The sequence below is a fragment of the Benincasa hispida genome, chromosome 1 (assembly GCF_027475165.1).
Source record: "Benincasa hispida cultivar pf3 chromosome 1, pf3_genome.v1.1, whole genome shotgun sequence".
Classification (NCBI taxonomy): domain Eukaryota; kingdom Viridiplantae; phylum Streptophyta; class Magnoliopsida; order Cucurbitales; family Cucurbitaceae; genus Benincasa; species Benincasa hispida.
The window spans coordinates 78836403-78858820 of record NC_143478.1 but is presented as its reverse complement, the minus strand read 5'-3'; the positions used below and the strand labels follow the sequence as shown (position 1 = coordinate 78858820).

Genomic DNA, 22418 nt, shown 5'->3' with positions numbered 1-22418 from the left:
TCAAAATTACTCTTTGCTTTTTCTTTTCTTTTTTTTTTTTTTCTTTTTGAAACTTAGCTTAAATTTTGAAAATATGTTTAAAATATAAACAATGACGCAAAGAAACCAATAATGTATTTATAAACTTCATATTAAAAATCAAATTGTCTAACAAAGGAGGCCTAAAATTTAACGGTTGAATTAATTACATTAATTTTTGCTCAATAAAAGTCGATTTAGTTGACTTTAATACAAAAATTGATTAAGTTTTTTTTTTTTTTTAAAACAAGATCTCTATCAATTAATTACCACGCAATTGGTGTGGATTGGTTTGGTAACAAAATGGTAAAAACTCCCCATCAATTTGCATTAGTCCAATTTATTAGGATTTGATATCAATATTAAGATTTGATCTCTTACTTTAACTAACCTCTATTGACTTTAAAACCCTAAATCGAAGGCATAAATATAGTAAAAGGGCATAAATATGGTAAAGTTCTTAAAATTACGCTAGCTAGCTATTGAAGCCTCTATTGACTTTCAACACTAAATCGAGGGCATATATATGGTTAAGTTCTTCAAATCACGTTAGCTATCTAAGTGTTCATATTCAGAAGCGATTTTTGGAATGATCAAAATCACTTTTGACTTGTCTAAAGTCATTTTTTTCCTTAAAATTATGATATTTGACAATAACGAAAAAGTTATTTTGAAAACATCTAAAATCACTTAAAGTGATTATCTATCAATCACTTCGTAGATGATTCCCAAGTGATTTTTGTTAGTTGATTATGATTTATGAGTGATTTTAATTTTAAAATACTGTTATTTATATTTTAAAAAGTTCATCATATTTCACTTTATGTTGTCCTAAATTTGAGAGTATTTTCAAATTTAGAAATCTAGGTAAACTATTTACAAATATAGCAAAATATCATTGTCTATCATAGATAGGCTACGATAGACTATGATAAAAATTTATCAGTGTCTAATAGGTATCTATTGCGGTCTATTGTTGTTTAATAGATGTCTATCGCTTAGTGATAAACAATGATATTTTGCTATATTTGAAAATATTTGCAATTTATCATTTAAAACAATGACCTTAAATTTTTTAGAAAATTTATATTTCTCCATAAACTTTTTCTCTTTTTTTTTTAACCTCCTCTGACTTTTTGTTCTCCAAATTCTTTGTTCCCCACTCTTTTTTTCCTCTTTAAAGTTATTCTCCACAATTTTTTTTGTCATTTTTCCTAATTTTTTTTAATATCTTTGTAACTTTATTTCTCTATTTTTGAACTTTTGCTATCTGCATGAAATATCCTTCTACCTCTAACATTTTCTTCTATTTGACAATTTACTCTTTTCTTCCTATTTTTTCTCATTTAAAATTTTATCTCTCTATATAATTTTCTCTGCTTCTATTTTTTTTTTAAAAAAAAATCTCAGATGTAATGTTTTTGTTAGTAATTATTCGATGATTCTAAAACTATTTTTGAAAACGAACATTAATCCTTTAAAAATACTTTTACTTAAATATAAATCAACCAAACATTAGCAAATGATTTAAAACACATTTACAAAACTAATTATAATTAAACAATTTAACTCGAAACGTTTACTCTAAAAATCAGTTCCAAATATACCCTTAAGTCATTGATAGTTATGATTGTACAAAATAACTTTTGAAAGTGTAGAACCAAATAAAAAAAAAATGTATGAAAATCACTTGTTAATAAATTAATGGTTTCAATCTTATTTTGGTCATTCAACTTTGAATCTTGTTCTATTTAAGTTTCTAAACTTTAAAAAACAATCATTTTAGTCTCTAAACTTTAAACGTGCCAATTTATTGAATGGCCAAAATCATAAACGCAAAATGACTTGAGTTCTCCTATAGAAAATCGTTCTACCCACCTAATTCAAAATTGAAACACTAAATTTTTTAGCGTGACTAACTTATTTGGTAGTCTAGTCATGTAAAAATACAAGTCATCTCATCCTTTTGTTTAAAGTTAATAAAATCTTAACAATAGAGAACAAAATAAATACTTTTTAAAAATTCAGAGACTAAAATAGATGTTTCTAAAAATTTATTGATCAAACTAGAACGAGATTTAAAATTTAGAGACCAAAATATGATTTAACCTAAATCAATTTAGCTAAAATTAGTATTTCTAAAAACACTCCCAAAAATGCCCTAATCAATTCAGTTCCCTTTTTTTGGCTATAAAACTGTAGTATAAATTAACCTTTTTTTTTTCCCGTCTTAGATAAAGCTCAAATTAGAATAATTTTCAAAACTACGCAATGGGTAAAGACAGAGGATACACGCTTTCTTCTATTTTCCTTTGTTTCAAAAAAAAAGAAAAAGAAAAAAAAAAAAAAGCCACATGATAATATGTATATGACGTAAATAAAAGGCAATAGTCTCATGTAAGTTGAAAACAATGCTAATTTGATCACCACCTTTTCTTTTTCCTTTAAGAATTATTTTCAAATATAAAAAAATAAATTAAAATATCTCTATCTATCGATAGACTACGATAAATTACTATCTGTGTCATGATACAAATAGTAATCTATTACGATCTATCACAAATAGACTGTGATATTTTGTTATTATTTGTAAATATTTTTTTAATAATTTTATCATTTAAAATAATTTTTCTTTTCCTAAACATTTTTCATCAAATTATAGATTATCCATTTGATTATTTCTGGCGCTCAGGGAAATTTTATTTAAGATAACTATTTTACTTATTGTCGTTCTTATATTTCATTTTTCTTAAAAGATAAAATTTAGTAATAATTTCTATTTTACCATCTTATTCAATGACAATTATTAAATCATTTCATGACTGGTCTTTTTTTCATTCTTGCATGAAATCTGATAATTGTTGTATATTAAAACTGGAAAATAAATCAATAAAATTATTAGCATTAAGCCAACCACCTTTGTTATTGTTATTGTTTTTTTTAAAAAAACGTAAAATCAACTATGGAACTATTATTAAATGGAAAAAATTATGCCAAAAAAAAAAAAAAAAAAAACTTACAAAGACTTCGTAAATATTTTTTTTAATGAGAAAACAAATATTGTTTTTTAAAATATTAAAAATTAAAGAAAAAGAAGAATAGCAGACTCTAAATGAGATCAAGTGAAAATAGTGCTATAAATCATTAACAGTGTTCTAAATTAATTTACCTACAAAATTTTAACATTAAAATGGATACCATTATTAATTTTAGGATTTTAATTGATACCGAATGATAATTATGATTAAATCGAAAGTTGATGAAAAAAATTATAAATAGTCGAAAAAGAATGCATAGATTGTTATTTTAATATTATATTAGTGTAGAACATTTTAATATGCAAGCCAAAGTTCCTGTAAAAAATAAAGGCTATTATTTAATACCTAATGTGTAGTGCTAAGATGCCTCACTAATATTTAATATACTTCTATAAGGCCTCTATGCACTAAAGTAGAAAGTTCTTCTCTCATGGTTATTTTCTTTTACAAAATTGTTTTTTTCTTCTCTTTTTTTTTTTATATAGTATATTTTACAAATTTGCTCAAGTGATAAGTTTAAAGTATCCAAATCTTATCTCAAAGCTATAGTTTCTATTTTGAAGTCAATTATTGTGTACTAAAACAAAGGGTTAAAATATGCTCAAGTGATAAGTTTAAAATGAAATGTTTTTTATGTTGAAATATAATTTTAGCACCTAAGCAATGAAAACAACAATTTAAGGGTTTGGAATGAGGAATTTGTTACTATAATTAAAAGTTATTATAGTCTATAAGTTATAATAGCAGGTAGGATATAATATTTTGTGTTTTTGGTGCAAACTATGTTTGTTTAAGTAGAAAATAGTGAGCACGATAGTAAAAAAGAAAAGAGAAGATGAGTGAGAAATAGTAAATATTATTGTAAAGTAGTAAATAATATTTACTATAATTAGGGTGTGTTTGAATTGTTTAGATAAATGTTTTTAAATATACAAAAAAAAAAAAAAAATTTACAAACACTTAGAAAGTCAATCCAAATGGACAGTAGATTATAAGTAGTTGTAAATACTATTATTATATTTGGTGCATAAAATATGAAATGTCACCGACTTCAAATTGATGCTCCAAATGCTCTTATGTAAATTTAGTGTGTGATGATTAAATCTTCGTACTTTCAAATTTAAAAAATATACACTAAATTATTACCATTTTTTTTAAAGTACATTAACGAAAGTCCGATAACAAAATTAGTTTTTTTTTTCTCTTGATATTGTTGTGCGATGATGATATCTTAAAATACTTTTAGAATGTTAAATAATTTTATTTCTATAATATAAATATTTGTCAAGCCGATATTCTAATTTCTTCTATATATTCATTATCATAATAAGATGTAATCAACGATGCAACTTTTGTAGGTGTATTAGTAAAGTAGGTTTGAGTAGTACTAGTACAATTAATATATTTGAGCATTTGTTGATATATAAATATAAATATATATATCTTTGATTAAGTATCAATTTATATCCTTAAATTTTGGGGTTTATATTAATTTAAATCTTAAGCTAAGAATTATATTAATTTAAACCTTAAACTTTGGGGTTGTATCATATTAAACCTTGAACTTTAGGATTTGTATCTATTTTGAACTTCAAACTAATAATTTTATTAATTTAAACTCTAAACTTTCGTAAGTGTATCAATTTAAATTCTAAACCTTCATAAATATATCAATTTAAACCCTAAATATTCATAAGGGTATCCAAATAAGAGTTGATATAATTTTCAAAGTTCAGGGTTTAAATTGATATAATTATTAGTTTAGATTTTAAATTGATATTTGCCCAATATTTTTTTTTTAGAAAAAAAAACTAATTTATGGTTGCAATGGCAATAATGTCCCCATGAGCCAGCACATTAATGGCATAGAGAAAGCAGAAGCACCTACCCTTTTGTGGTCCACTGAAAGGGACATTTATCTAATTATTGGACAATATATATTAAAATTTTATCTATTTTTTTATTATTCTGCAAATAATTAAAACAAACTGTGGCCTAGGTGATTTTGGACTCGATTTAAGCTTTTTTTTTTTTTTAATCTCAGGATTAGGAACGCTAGTGATGAGGTAACCATGGCATACTATTGACGTCATTATACATTTTCGAGAAAATTTTCGTTATTATTTATTATTATTATTATTATTTGCTGACAAAGTATTTATTTTTTATTTTTAAGATACACACATCTATTCAAAGATTGCCTAAATGAACGGTAGTTTACACAGTTTTCATGTATGTTAAATTGTTAATTTTAATTTTTTTCCAAAAGTATTTAAATTTATGATAATACTTTTTTAAGAGAATTTAAAAAATAAAATTCACAATATAGTTTTTTTTTTTAAGAGAATTTAAAAATTCACAGTGGAAGGAATTTCTTAATGATTTAAACATGTGACTGATAATTAATGAGACGTATTGGGCATAGCCATGGCCAAGGCCGAGCCTAACAAAATAGTTAATGAGACAAGTCTTAGGAAAAGATGGACGACCCTTGCGAAACATGAAATGTGGTACAACCCTCGAGTCAATAAGTTGTAGGATTATCTTAAAGCGACATTGAAATCAAATCTAAAAGGGTTTAGGGTAACTAGTCCTATGAAATATAATTTGAAAGCTCTTCAGAAATAAATGATTTTTTTGAGTTAGAATTTAATATTTTAAAGCTTTACTTATTTTTTGACTTAAGCATTAGAATTGATGTAACATCCACCACATCAGTGAGCAAGGTTACTCATTTGCAGGTTTTTCACTCTCTTCACAAAAATAAATGTACTATTGCGTGCTGCTCACAAAATAATATTTCATATAGGCAATATTTACTCAATTGTAAATTATTAGAACATATGGATTTTTTTTTTCTGGACAATAGGTTATGTTGAATAGAGAATCGAATATCTAACTTCAAGATCAATAAACAAATTTTGTATCCGTTAAACTATATTACTTATAACAATAGAGGGACAAATTGCCTCTTAGTGTAATTCATTATATTAAAATATGGAAATGACACAAACAAAATAACTATTTAGCTGGATTGGATTCCTTTCCTATGGTCACACTCACACAAGTTCAATATCTGACAGTCAACTAAATTTAGGTAGCAAAACAACATAGTTTTATATATTAAAAAAATTAGGACCAAAAAGAAAATTGTGGAAAGAAAGAGAGTTATTTTTATTTTTTTAAAAAAAGTTGTAAATTAAAATGTAAAAATTTTTGCTGGAACACATGAAAGTGACCAATTTTCTCCTGGAGGTATTACCTAATACACTTTTAGAATGTTTGAAAAATATAGCAGTTCACACTTTGGAGTCAAATCCAAAAGATTTTCTTTAATTTTTTACTTAGTGTTAATTAACTCTCTAAATATCTAATCTATCTTTCCTTGTTTTTCTTCTTCTATTTTCAAGAAAACGATATGGACTAAGTCTAAGAGTCTACTATCATATTTCTCAAAATTGTCTCATTATATAGTGTGTGAAACAATTCCACATTATATTCTAAAGTTTTGAAAGTCGAATAAGATCTCACCAATTTAGAGTTAGAATTATATATATGAAGTAATTTATGAATGTTGGAAGAGAAAATAACATTTCGAAACATAGAATCTAATATAAATTTAATTTGAAACTTCAGAACTGAACATATAACATTTTAAAATCTAACGACCACGAAAAAACTAGACTTAAAATCTATAAGTTAGAAAAGAAAATTTGTTATCCTATTTTTTTTATTTTATTTTAAGGATTAAAATATAACATTTTGAAAACCTTATTTTGTCTTTTTTTTTCCTCCTATTATGATATGAACGCTCTTTCTTGTTATCCTTCAATTTTTTATGATTACAAGGAGTTCATATGAATGCATAACACTTATATACAACTTTCAATTATATATAGTTTATAATAGATATATATTTGGTTATTTATTAAATATTATTTATTGATTATATAAGTTTTAAATAGAATATTTATTTTATTATCAATGATAGATATATTTATATGTAGTGTTTTTTTAATACAAAAAATAGGATTGAAGGGTTTGAACCACAGATCTAAAGAGAGACGTAGTATATGGCAAGTAAGCTATACTCGCTTGACATACATAGTTTTAACCACTACAAGTATTTTAATGTTTTGTATAACTTAACGATAATTGATGTGTACTATCTCTCATAAGATAAAATTTGATCTCTACTAGTATTATACTAAATAAATAAATAAGTCCTCATTTAAAAAAATATATGATTAAAAGGATCTAAACAAATTAGATGGCGTGGGGTTTATTTTGAAATTTAGCTTGAATTTTAAACATGGTAGATATTTAATTTGTTGAGTAAATGAGTAAATGTCAATTATATATATATATATATTGACATTTAGAAAAAAAAAATAAGTTGGATGGAAATGTGACCATATTTGACAACACCATTGCCAGATAAGCATATAAATGAAATTTTCCGTGAGAAGTGGCCTGATTAACCAACATTCAAATGGGCTTACTCCCTATACGGCCCAAACTCCTACTCTATGGGCCTCAACTGCGTTTCTTATTGGGCGTACATTGTACCTAATCAAGCCTCCCCTTCGCAAATTAGAGTTGGAGAAATTGAGTCAAATAAATTTAACTCTAGGGTATATTGTTTGTCAATGTATATATTAGAAAAAAAAATGACATCCCTTTGTTCCACAAGGTTTTGAATTTGGTTTCAATTTAATCTCTAAGTTTGAAGATGTTATAATTATACTTTTGAGATTTAAATTTTGTTTCTGTTGATGCCATATTTTGGCAGAGGAAAAATGTATCTGACCTCCACGTGAAAACAACAATCAATTTGTATTACGGAGAAGAGAGCTTTCTTGCAAACAAAGGAAAAATTGTATACTGATGTAGTGTAAGCCACACACATTCCGATCTTAAGTCAAGAAAGTTGAAGGTTCACAAGTAATTTAAATAATGACTCGGAATTTATCCCCTTGTATGTGCTTATCTTTCCTATTTATAAGTTTCAAAATTTTTCCTTTTCTTCTTCGTTTCCTTTTCCTCTTTCCCTATCTTTTTAGGGTTTTACATCAGACAGAACGCATTTGGGCCCTACTCAGGCCGAGACTAACCTACCCAACATTCTTCCTAGGCTTGATCGAGTTTCATGTCTCAAGGCCTAATCATGTTGGGCTTTTGGCTATTAAGCCAATCTTGGAGGCTTGACCTCGGTTAGATCGAGGCTGACCAGGCCCAATTCGCCCTCTAGCCTATTCCCTCGTTCTTTTCTTGCTCCCTCTTGACTCTTTTACCTTTGATTCTAGAATCCACCCATAATATTAGCCCTCATTCCCAAGTTAGGGTCCATGCTCTTTCCAGCTATTCACTACGGGTTTTAATTCTAAGAACCTATCTTGGGAGTACGATCTCCCCTTCAATTTCCGTGATACCCCATCGCGAAACTTAATTTGAACATTCTAGGGGTTGTTGGGCCTATCAAGCCAAACCCTTTTTGAGGTCCCACTGATTTTCCAACGCTCTTCTCCAACTTGTGACGAAGTTATGCCCCAAATCGTATCAAACCCACCTTAAGGATTGGCCTGATAACAAGTCATTGCTCCCTTGACCCCACGTGGGCCCCGGGTTATGAGCAGGCCTAGAACATTATCTTAACAAACTTATTACGACTCAACCAGCTTCCTGGTATTTATCTCCACCCTAAAGGCAGAGTTATGGTTGCTAGACCTATCATTTCCCTAATGTGCTGTTGCTTTTTATGTCGATTTCCCTATAGCTTCCTCTCTTAAATGTCGCTTTTTCTCATCTATGTTGATCATGTAGTTTCTACTTCCTGTGTTGAACATTTTAAATCTGCACAAAGGTCTTCCTTTTTCTTACTTAGCTCATGCGCACTTCATTTGCAGTTCTTCTAGGGTTGGTCGACCTAGGCTGAGGTCGAGTGCTTTTTTTTTTTTTTTTGCCACATTTTTTGGCTCAGGGTACCAAGTTAGGAACTTTATGAGGTTCGACCTTGGCCTCCAGTTATGCTAGCTCGGGCTAGGATTTGAGCCAGACTCTTTTCCAAGCCTTTCTCGATTCTAAGTGATCATTTTTAGTTTAAACGGCTAGTGTATATCAAATGAAAGAATTTTTTTTATCAAAAGTTATCCAAATAAGAAGACGACCTTTCTATTTATAGAGAATTGAAAAGGATACTAATCCTATTTCTAATTAATAAAAGAGACTAATACTAATCCTAATAAATAAAAGAAACTAATCCTAATCATAATAAAGCAAATAAATGAATCCTAATTCTAATCAATCATGAAAATTAATCTCAATCCTAATCAATTAAGGATTTGACCACAATACCCTAATTTACTCTAATCTTACTACATCATTCTATCCCTAAAAAAAAAATAAAGGTAAAAATAAAAATAATAAAAATAATCCAAGTAATAAAGTGAAAGTTCTCATCCTCAAGTTTGAGGCGATAAAATGAAGATTCATTCTCTTGGCTCGTTGAGTGTGATAGACTCCAACTGAAAATCCTCCGCGTAAAATTTTCTAAATCCAAATTAGAATTAAAATCTTGCTCCATAAAAATATTTTCAAATTGAAATGTAGATGAACTTTTAAATAATTATGGTAAGAAGCTTTGTTTGAGTAGCCCATTAGCTCCATGGTGGAAGAGAGGCCCATTAAAGTCATTAGATTGTCAAAAACCAATTGGGTTTTTGTTAAAATTACCATAATTACCCCTATCTTGAACTCACTTTCTTTTTCAACGTGAAAGTGCAACATTCATAGCGCTACCCTTGTTTTTCCTTCTTCCATCTTCGTCAGTGAGTCCTCAGATGAAGCTTCTGCCATGAATTCGTCCACCTCCAACAAAGCTTTGGTAGCCAGTGACGACTCTTTCTTCTGTTGACCTCATCCTACGATGTTTCTACTTTCGAAACAATGAGCTCCTTTAACAACATTGAAGCCACGATGGTAACTTCTCCATTTGACGAATATGTTTTTTACGACGAAGTTGTGGTTTCTTTTTCATTTTCGATCGTCTCTCTCATTTCTTTGTTTTCTCCGATTTCTTATTTCCTAGCACCTTCGACTGTGATCGTGACTTCATGCTCGTCCTCCTTAGAAGCTCTTTGGGTGGGGTTTAATAAATCTTGAAGTTATTTCTGTCCTTCAGATAATTGATCTATCTAAAGAGACATTTTCTCTAGTAACCTCATGATACCATCAACATAGCCTTCGATTGACTGAAAACGTTTGGTCGTAGTCTTTGGTGATAGGATGATGGGTGTCTCCACTTCTCTATTTTAGAAAGTCTCCACTGTAGTAGGCTTCTTTCCCACCATCAAGCCCTATTGATCTTAATGCTATGATACCAATTTGGTGTATACTAAATTATAGAATTTTATTACTGATTAAAAGTTATCCAAATAAGAAAGCGATCTTTCTATTTATTGAGAATTGAAAAGTAAACTAATCCTAATATTAAAAACTAATCCTAATCTTAATAAATAAAAGAAACTAATCTTAATCCTAATAAAACAAAGAAACTAATCCTAATTCTAATCAATCATAGAAATTAATCACAATCCAATTAAGGATTTGATCATAATATCCTGATTTACCCTAATCATTCTATGTCAAAATCACTCAAAATTAGAAGGTTAGAAATACCTATCTCTTTGGAAAATTTTAATCCTGTAATGGGTGCTTCATATTCTGCCTCATTAAATGACACTAAAAAGTTGAATCTAAGGGCATGCACAATCTAGAAATACCTACAAAATCGTTGTGTCACATCCTTTTGTGTTGGATGATCCATCAACAAAAAGGTTCCATTGAAGGTCTAAACCATCGAATGTGACGAATAGACCTCAGTTCTTGCTCTCACTTGGTCAACCTCATCCTCAGCCTTAGCCAGAGTCAATTCTGCTAAGAAGTCTGCCACCACTTGTCCTTTTATTGAAGTCTTTGGCTTGTAGTAAATATCATGCTTGTTTAGTTCTATTATCCATTTCATTAATTTCCCTGACATCTTGAATTTTTGTAATACTTTCTTGAAGGTATAGTCAAAATTGTAATCCTATGTGTTTGAAAGTAAAGGCGTAGTCTCATTGCTGAAACAATTAGTGCAGGCATAAGCTTTTTCTAATTGTGGATATCTGGTTTCAACCCCCACTATTGCCTTACTTGTATAATAAATTGGGCGTTGATTCCCAATTTGAGATCAAAATTGAGCTCACTATTGTATCAGATGTTGCTAAATACAGAAGTAGTTTGTCCCCTAGAATAGGCTTGACAAGAAATGGAACTTTACTTAAATATGCCTTCAATTGTGAAAAGGTTTTGTCGCATTCTTCTATCCATATGGGATCCTTTCTTTAAAATCTTAAAAAAGAGGAGACACCTATCAATTGCTCTGCTGATAAATCTATTTAAGGATGTTATCTTGCCATTAAGGCTTTGAAGTTGCTTGAGATTGGTTGAAGCGGACATGTCAAGGATTGCTTGAATTTTATCTAGGTTGGCTTCTATCCCTCTTTGATGAACCATAAAGTCTAAGAATTTCCCTAACGTTACCACGAAATTACATTTGATAGGATTTAACTTCATATTATACTTGCGAAGGATCTGAAATGCTTCCTCAAAGTTAGCCTTATGTTGACTAGCTTTAATACTCTTCACCAATTATCATCTACATACACTTTCATGTTATATATATATATATATATATAATAAGTGGAACAAACATGTTATCTACCAATCTTTGATATGTAACTCCTATATTTTTAAGTCTGAATGGCATGACTATATAACAGTATGTACCTTTATTCGTAATGAATGAAATTTTCTCTTGATCAGACTCATTCATCTTAATCTGGTTGTAGCCTGAATATACATCTATAAAACTCAACATCTCATGGTCAGTTGTTGCATTTACTAACTGATCTATCATGTGAAGAGGAAAATTGTCCTTTGGACAAGTTTTATTAAGATCATTAAAGTCTATACACATTCGCCACTTATCGTGTGCTTTCTTCACTAAACTACATTAGACAACCATTATGAAGGAATGGAATTCCTCAGCAGAAGCATTGAACACTGTGCATTTGTAGATCAACTTTGAGAACATAAAACTACAAAGGAGTTTGTATACATTTTAAACATGGAATTACATGATAAATATTAAATTAACTCTATAAGCATGTTGATCTATTGAGAGGAAGAGAAGAAGAAATGCTTACCCTTGAAGAATTCCTCTTCACGAATACTCCTCCATTGAAAACACACGAACAGGATAGCACAAACACTAATCTTCCTTCAACACCACCACTCAAATTCTTTGCTATTCTCTAACAAGAAATGGGAAGTGTGTTCTCCTTTAGTGTTTTAGAAGAAGGATAAAGGCAGAGAGATTTTGAGAGAGAGAGATTTTTTCTTCTGAGAGTTTTTCTCGTGTGTTCTTCACGTTGTGTGTATCTTCTGTCTGTTCACTCAATAGACTAAGGTAAGAGGAGGGAGGGGAGTTACCATAACTCCCTCTTATATGTGTGCACATATACCCTTGTAATGAGGAGTTATAATATATTATTAATATAATATCAACAATATAATATATAAAATATATGGTTAATTAATTAACCATTAATTAATGAACCCGTATTAATCACATTAAAATGCAACTCTCACTTATAACCTATAGTTTTAATAAGAATCTTATTCACATTTATTTTAACCTATAATATTTATATAAATTTTATTCATATAAATAATATTTGAATCTTATTCAAATATTTATCTCTCACATATTATATAGTTTTAATTATAAATCATATTTATAATTAACTATATACTACAATGTATCAATATACCTTATATTGTATATTAGTCATACTAATATAATCAATACCTTTAATTACTTAAATCATTTGAACAATTCAAATTATTCCAAAAACAATTATTCCTTGTTTTATACTTTGTGAGCTAGCAAGGGAACTTTATGAACCTACAGATTAGAAGCTCCAATGATACAAGATTAATTAATTAAAATTTTTAATTAAATTAATCAGCATTCATTAACTACCGGTCACTCCATTAAAGATTGACAGTTGCACTCTTTGCACTGTAGATATATTTTTGGTCCACAAATATAATCAATCAACAGTGAATTGACCCTTCACGAATTACTCTTAACTACAGCTGGGTCAAATTATTGGTTTACCCATGTAGTTACATCGAACTCCTTAAATACCACTGATCCCTCTAATGAACAATTAGTTATAGTCCAACTATAAACTAGACCCCTCTTTGCTCAGTGACAAGGTGAGGCGCCTTATTGTTCAAGGCCCATAATCAACTTTTAAGGGTACAATTCATCTACTTACCATCAAAATGACAATGAGTGAATTTCATATTGTGTAGTTGTATTCCCAGCTTCTCAATCAGACAAGTTCCCAAAATGGTAGGCTTATTAAATCAGTGAAACTAGCATCTTTCACTCATACAGATCAAAGGATTGTCCGACATGAGTTCATAACTCACTCAGGATTAAGTTCAAGTTACCTATGATCATCCTAGTAAAATGTAAGTCTCTTCTAGTAACGGCGTTATAAAGAAAGACTAATTATTTCGCAGTATGGTCTTATACAAACTCGTTGTATAAGATACTCTCACTTACATGACTTCACATGAACGATTAGGATTGTAATAATTACAAAGTGGGACATATTCGTATTGTTACCAAGATAAAGCACCAAACCTTATCCTACTACAGACCGTTTAGGTTATCACTTAAACATGATCTACTTGTATGTCAACCACATACATGTTTAAGTTACATAAAATAACCTCGAATCCTAATTTATTATATTAAGTTAATACAAACTAAATGTCGAATAAAATAATATTTTATTTTATTAAATAAATAATTTGTATACAAATAGAAATAATTTACAAACTACGAATCCCACGAGATTAGGGTTTTCTCTCCTTGAGACTTCAATGGTCGGTCTCGGCCTCGCCTCGATCTTTTCCCTTGGCTGGGAGACTGGTCGTTTCTTTTTCCTCTTGAAGAATCGAGAATCCCTTTTGATTTGGGTTCTCTCCTCTTAAAATTTTAAGGGTCAGTCTCATTCTTCTTTTCCTGGGTGGGAGACTGGTCCTTTCTTTTTTCTTTTGAAGAATCGAGAATCCCTTTTGATCTGGGTTCTCCCTTCTTAAAATTTCAAAGGTCGAGGTCGGCCTCGACCTTCTTCCCCTAGCTAGGAGACCAGTCATTTCTTTTTTCTTTTAAGGAATTGCGAATATTTTTTTATCTAGTTTCTCCCTTCTAAAAAATACAAAGGTTGATCTTGGTCGCTATTTTGACTCCACTTTGTTCCCTTAACTATCTTCCTTGTCCATTATTTCTCAACATGTAGCTTCAAAACCTTAAGTTTCTTTGGTTTGGGGTTGTGGGGATCTAATTCACCCACCTCCTGCTCTTGGGCTTTAAACGTCTCCTTTGGTCGACCTCTATTTGGCCAAGATCGAGGAGACTCTTCATCTTGGATCCTCAATAGGTGATAATCTTGATCAACATCATCCTTGTATCAACTGATATCTTTCATTCCTTTATTTACTCCTTAGTGAATCCGGTGGAAAATTTGAAGCAAGGTATTCTTTCTTCTCTACATATGGCGCCAACTGTTGATGTCAAATTTTGGCCAAGGAAAAACACACTCGACCTCCACGTGATAACAATGGTAAATTTGTATTATAGGAAAGAGAGCTCACCTGCAAACAAAGAAAATATGCACATCGATGTGATGTAAGCCATACACGCTCCAATACTTAAGTTAGAAAAGCTAAAGGTTCATAAGTAATTTAAATCGTGACTTAGAACTTACCTCATTGTATGTTCTTATCTCTCCTATTTATAAGATTCAACCCTTATCCCTTTCCTTCTTTGTTTTTTTCCTCTTTCCCTATCCTTTTAGGGGTTTAACATCGGGTAGAATGCGTTCGAGCCCTACTCAGGCCGAGGCTAACCCACCCAACATTCTTCCTAGACTCACTTCATCCCTTAAGACCTAATGATATTGGGCCTTTGGCTATTGGGCCAATCTTGGAGGCTCGACCTCGGTTGGGTCGAGGCTGACCAACCCTAATTCATCCTCTGGCCTATTCCCTTTATCTTCTCTTGCTCCGTCTTGACTCTTTTACTCTTGATTCTAGAATCCACCCATAACGGTTTCAATTTGGTCCATACGTTTAAAGATTTATACTTTCAACCTTGTTTTTTTCATCTTTAGTGTTAATGTCTGTCAATTAATTTAATAACTACAAGAATTATACTATTAAATTTAATTTTTAAATTTTACTTCTTAATTATTTTAAATTAATTAATGTGCATTGATGTAAATGATTGAAAGTGAGTATTTAATGAAAAATCGATGTTCAAAGTGCAAAATCTTGAAACCTAAGGACAAAATTGAAACAAAACTCTCTCAAGGGTACATTGACAACATTAGGGACTAAACTGAAACTAAACTCTTTAAAAACTAAATGTGTAATATTTTGTAACCTAGGAAATAATGGAAACTAGACTCATAACTTAAGGGTTAAAAAGGTATTTTTACTTATATATATAATATACTCTGTTATTTAGAGTGACATTTTTCAATATTATCTGCAACATTGTTCATTTCCAAACCTTTTAATACAAATTTTACATATTTTATTTCGTTGTTTCAATTAGGAGAATTTTGAACTTTAAAATGATTATTAATTAAGACTTTATTTTTTTAAAGGAAAAAAAAAAACCTAAATTAACAATTTTATTTACCATTGTATTTACCAACTTGAACACAACTTAGCTGATCTTAACCTATACTCTTGTTTAGAAAATTACGGTTTTAGGCCTTCAAACTTCAATTGTTATTAAACTAAAAAAAAATAATTTATTTGAATCAATATTTATTAAAAATACTCGTACGAAAACTTTCTTACATCATGGAAACAAATTTGAGGTACAAAGATTTGAACCCCAACTCCAAGAAAATGAATGTATGTGAATTATTATCGAACTAGACTCATGGTGACATGTAAGGAACGATTTTGATAATAAACTGAAGAAAGGGACACATGTAAAATTTTTCTTCTTTTATGAAACCCATGTTGACATGTAACAAACCATTTATTGAAGGTAATTAATGATAACAATGGGCCATTTTTTACCCCTTGTTATAAATGTTGATTTAAGTTATCGATAGTCAATTTAGTGGTTATTAAAGGACTATAATAGTTTTCTTTTTAGTCAATTGAGGATAGAGAATCAAATCAGAGACCTAATGATTATTAATTCACTCATATATCAATTAAGTTATGCTTGCTTCGGTGAACCAATACCATAACAATTATTGATGGACGTATAATATATCTTGTTAGTTTATATATATAGAACATTATGAATTTTTTAGTTAAGCAATTGTATGAGTGGGAAGTTAATATTTAAATTTCAGAAAGCTAATTAGAGCTATCTCCATTTAATTATGTTCAGATTGTTTATTTATCATTTTCTTGTCCTATATATTTTTTTTAAATCAACATTATTATTAGTCAACTAATTTAAATACATATTATCGACTAAAAAATTTTAAAAAATATATATTAATCTCCACATGACATATCCTTTAACAGTAAAAAACGATCAAATCAGAAATAAATTGCACAACGCACATTGTTTAGTTTAATTTCATTACATATAAAATCAAGGTAAAAATACCTTCCTAGTTTCTAGTTTTTTTTTTTTTTTTTTTTTTTTTTTTATATATATATATAGTTTAGTTTCTATTTAATCTTTAAATTTTAAAATATTATATATTTATTTCATAATTTTTTAGTTTGGTTTCGATTTAGTCTATAAGTTTCAAAATTCTACAATTTTACTTTTGATATTTAAGTTTTGCATCAATTTGATCCTATGTTTCAAGATTTTTCACTAGGTACTCACTTTCGGTTTTTAGAATTAAATTTGTTAAAATAATTATAATTAATTTAGTTTTACTATATTTATCATTTTTAAATAAAATTTAAAATTTCACTTCTCAATTATTTTCAATTAATTAATAGAACTTGTGTAAACGATTGAAAGTGAGTATTTAATAAAAAAATTAAGATTAAAAATGTAAAATCTTGAATTTTGAAAACTAAATTGAAACAAAACTCAAATCTTAAAGGTAAAATTGAAAGATTTTTTAAATTTAGGGATTAAATTGAAACAAAACTTAAAACTTAAAACTTAAAGACTAAATGTATAATATTTTAAAACATTTGATCGAACAGAAATTAGAACAAAAGAAACCTATTCATCAAAAGATATTATTCCCTAAAATCAATTATGGGTGCTTTCCAAAAAAGGGGGGGGGGGGGGGGGGGGGGAGAACAAAAACAATAAAAAAGAAATTTGTAGGCGTCACTTAATTTTGTTTTAATTTGGTCATAATTTTGATCATTTCAACTTTTCAAAAAGTCAATTTCGATATTGATTTTCAATTGTCTTATTTATATATTGGTTTCACGTCAATTTAAGCTAGGGAAAAAAAATCTATTCAAACTTACTCATTATGCTATACTTGCTACAGTCTATCATATGACAACACATCATAATATTTTTTAAAATTGAGATATTATCCTTGTATTAATTATTTGTTTAAATAATGGATTAATATTAAAATGTAATTAACATGATTAAGAAGGATGGGCATATATACATAAAATTGGGAGTATTTTGAAAATACTCACAAGTAATTGGATTATAATATGTTTGAAATTAAGCATATCATAAAAATTGAGTCTAGAAGGGTACTTGAAAGAGCAGACTATTCCATTGAATTGGTCAAGCGTTAGAATAATAAAATAGCTACAAAATTGGGAAAAATACTTGAAGGATTTTTAGTATGAAAATGTTTTTTTTTTCTTTGCAAAAGAAAAATCAAAGTTCAAAGTTCAAAGTGTAGTGGAAGAAGGGAGGAGACAATTTATTGGAAAGATAACTAAAAGAAGAGAGATTGAAAGTCAGATTATTTTTTTAAAATATGTGATTTTTGTTTAAAATTAGTGGGTAAATGGATGGAAGTGGAACACATGATAAAAAAGGTAACAAATATTTAATTTAGGGTTGAATTTGATGTAATTAAATTTTTATTGTGAAAGTAGATATAACTTGTCGTGTTTAAGGGTATGTTTAAGAGTTATTTTAGAATTACTAAAGTTAGTTTGTCATACTCAAGATCTATTATAATTTGAAATTGTGATGTTTAGTAATGGTAGATAAGTGATTTTTTTAAAAGGTATAGTATGTGTTGATTTAATTTTTCAAGTGTTTAATTTTGAAAATAAGTTATTTTAAAAAAGAATTGAACGGTTTGATAACCACTCAAAATATATTTTAGAACACTTTTAAAGTGTATTTTAAACAATTTTTTTATCAAAAGAGTTTAATAAAAATGATTTTTTTTTAAAAAAAACATTTTCTCAAATCAATCCACGTACCCTAACCTCACTTAAGGTGAATATTTACGATCAATCACTTAGGTTGTAATTCACAAAGAATTTTTTTATGAGTGATTGTAAAAGATTGATTTTAAAATGACTATTATTTCAAATTATATGTAAAGTTATTTTTTTCAAAGAAACAAAAAAAAAAAAAAAATTCTCTCCATCATCATTTATCACTACTTTTTCTCACTCACTCCCTAATTTTCTTCCTATAAAGTTTTTATAACCTTTATTCTAAGTTTACCGTCTTCCCCTAAATATTAGGGGTGTTCAAAAGACTCGATCAATCCAACTCAATCCATATAATTTGGGTTAGATTATGTTGAAATAAATGAAAATTTTATGGGTTGAGTTCACTCATAGATTCTCCTAAAATAATCCGCCAACCCGAACCTATTATTGTTTTTAAAAAATATGTTGTTTTTACTTACAATCAAAGGAATAGAATTCCATAGCAGAAGCGCATGAACGTGTGTACCAATGAAAATCATTTTGGAAACATGTGAAAAACAGAGAAATTACAGAAGATACAGGATAAACATATAATCTTAGCATGCTTTAGGGAGAAGAAAACTTATACCTTTGAAGACTATCTTCTAAGAATTCTTCTCTATATCACAAACTCTTCAAATACTGGAACTTCTTCCCAAACTCATGAACGCTAGAACTATTTCCAGAACACGCCAAAGGACAATCACACGAAATAAGACACCACCACTCAGTTTCTTTACTATTCTCTAGACAAGGATCAAGGATTGTGGGATCCTTATTTGGAAGGGATAGTTCTTTTGTGAGAGAGAGCTTTTGAGTGAAGGCAAAGAAGAATTTTTTGCAAAGAGAAATTCTTTCTCTTTTTTCCTTTTTTGTGTTTTGTATGAATGATTATCAAGAAAAAATTCTGCTTCTCTTTACATGAGAGAGAATGAAGTAGTTGGATAGGGAGTTAACTCCCCTCCACTACTTCACAAAGAACTCCCAACGGGAGTTATATCTTTATTTAAATAAATATATTAAATTTAATATATTATTAAATAAATATTAATCAATTAACAATATATTTAATTTATATTCGAATCATATTCAAATAATATTCTCTCACATAACCTATAATTTAATATATTCTATATGAATCTCATTCATATAAATAATATTTGAATCTTATTCAAATATTTATCTCTCTCATATAATAAAGTATAATTTTGAATCTTATTCAATATTAACTTTATATTATAATGTATCTATATATATTATGATAATTGTATCTTATATAATTAAATCTCTTATTTAATTTGAACAAATTCAAAATTAATTGATTCTTGTTTTACCCTTAGTAAGCTAGCAAGAGGACCTTATGGATCTATAGATTAGAAGCTCAAATGACACGAGAGTAATAATTAAAATCTTTAATTAAATTAATCAACATTCATTATTATAAGTCACTTCACTAAAAACACACAGCTGTACTCTCCACACTACAGATATATTTCTATGTTCATGGATATAACAAATCAACGACAAGTCGACCCTTCATGAATCAATTGTAATTACCGTTGGGTCAAATTATCGTTTAACTCCTGTAATTACATCTAACTTCTTAAGTACCACCGTTCCCTCTAATGAACAAACAGTTTATAGTCCAACTATAAACTAACCCCTCTCTAGTCAGTGAGAGGGTGAGGCCTCATTATTCAAGACCCAGAATTGACCTTTAAGAGAGCAATTTATCTATTTACTCAAAAGACGGGAATTAGCGAATTCCATCTTGTCTAGCTATGTTCTCAGCTTCCTATTCAGATAAATCCTAAAATGGTAGGCATATTGAGTCGATGAATCTGATCACTCTAATCCATACAGATTAAAAGACCGCTCTTATAGACAAGAGTTCATAACTCACTCAGTATTAAGGTCGAGTCACCTATGGTCATCCTATGAAATTTAATCTCTTCAGTTAACAGTGTTATAAAGAGAGACTAATCATTTCATAGTCCAGTCTTATACGAATTCTTTGTATAGGATACCCTCACTCGCATGTCTCCACATGAACGATTAAGATCAAATCGTTTGCACCACTTTATAATTCTTATAAAAATTACAAAGTAGGTCGTATCGTGGTGTCACCAAGATAAGACACCTAATCCATATTCTATCGACCATTTAGGTTAATATAATCCACCTATATGTCAACCACATACATATTTACATTATATAAAATAACCTCACATCTACTTTATTGGATTGAGTTAGTGCAATCTAAATGTCAAATAAACTAACTCATTATTTATTTAATAAATAATTCGTATACAAATTAAAAACTACGAGAATCATGAGATTTAGGTGCCAATTCCAAAAATCTCTCACTTGTTCTAAAGCTAATGAGGTGTACATTACAAAGTACTATACAAGTAAAGTACACAATACAATAAACTCGATCATACACTATACCCAGTAACATCTCTCACTTGCCCCAGACAAGTTGATACATGTCCCATAGATTCAGACTCTCTAAGTGACCTTCAAATACTTTAGCCATGAGAGCCTTTGTAAATGGATCAGCAACATTGTATTAGAAGCGATCTTCGTGACAATCACATTTCCTTGATGTACTATCTCCCATATCAAATAATACCAATGCTCATACGTTTTCCTCTTTTGTGGCTTTTAGATTCCCTGAAGTTTGCCACAACACCACTATTATCACAATAAAGGGTGATGGGTATTGACAGTTAAGAAAAACTTCCTGAGCCAAACAACTTCTTTAGCAGCTTCACAAGCAGCTACATACTTTGCTTCCATGGTAGAGTTAGTAATGCAATCTTTCTTTGTGCTACACTAGACTACAACCCCTTCATTAAGAGTGAACGCTGATCCTGATGTAAGTTTTCTAGAATCCCTCAGTCTGAAAATCAGAGTCAGTGTATCCTATAAGGATTAAATTCTTAGCCCCCATACATAAGAATGTAGTCCCTTGTTCTTTTAAGATACTTGAGGATGGTCTTAACTTCCATCCAGTGATCATATCTTAGATTGGATTGATATCTACTGACTATCCCAATTGCATAGCAAATATCAGGTCTTGTACACAATATGACAAACATAACACTGTCCACAACCGATGCATAGGGAATCCATCTCATTTCCTTAACCTCTTTAGGAGCCTTAGGATACTACTCCTTAGAAAATACAATTTCATGCCTGAAAGGTAATAAACCCCTCTTAAAATTGTGCATTGAATATCTGATAAACATCTTGTCAATATAAATGTCTAAGACAATGTCAGCGTGTTAAAAATTAAACATATTTTAATTAGATAAATTATAGATGAATTAAAAGATATAAGTTAATTACGTATTTTAATTGATGAAAGTTGGTAAGGTCATGTATTGGAAAGAGTTAGATACGTTAATAAATTAAATATAAGACTTTAAAGGTTTTTTATGCGTTTAATTAAGGTGGAAATTATAGATTTAGACTTGCCCATGATAATCCTTAAGTAGAATTGATATTTTGCATTGAAATGACAACTAAGTGTATAAAGAAGAAAACACAAAACGAGTTCAATTAAAAGACTTGAGTACAATGTTCGTTAATCAACTTATGGGTTCCTTATAAGCCCATGAAGAGAATATTCTCAAGAAGAACAAACAGACAATTGAACAATTTTTTAAGTCAAAGTTGAAGTTGAGAGAGAAAGAAGATAGCCAAGAAAAAGGCAATCGAGGTCAAGAACGTGGTAACAATCGTGGATGTGGTGATTTCAGAGGTCGAGGTCATGAAAATTATGGTCAAAGAGAATTTGATGAGAGCAATTCAAACTTTAAT

The 22418-nt window shown here is 29.2% G+C and overlaps 1 long non-coding RNA gene across 1 annotated transcript; it reads right to left on the bottom strand.

Moving 5' to 3' along the window:
• Positions 1–13950: 13950 nt before the first annotated feature.
• Positions 13951–19565, bottom strand: LOC150038745 (uncharacterized). Its single transcript, XR_016525803.1, has 2 exons — positions 19180–19565; positions 13951–14834 (listed from the first exon to the last, which is right to left on the bottom strand). It is a non-coding gene; the product is annotated as an uncharacterized LOC150038745 (long non-coding RNA).
• Positions 19566–22418: the final 2853 nt, after the last annotated feature.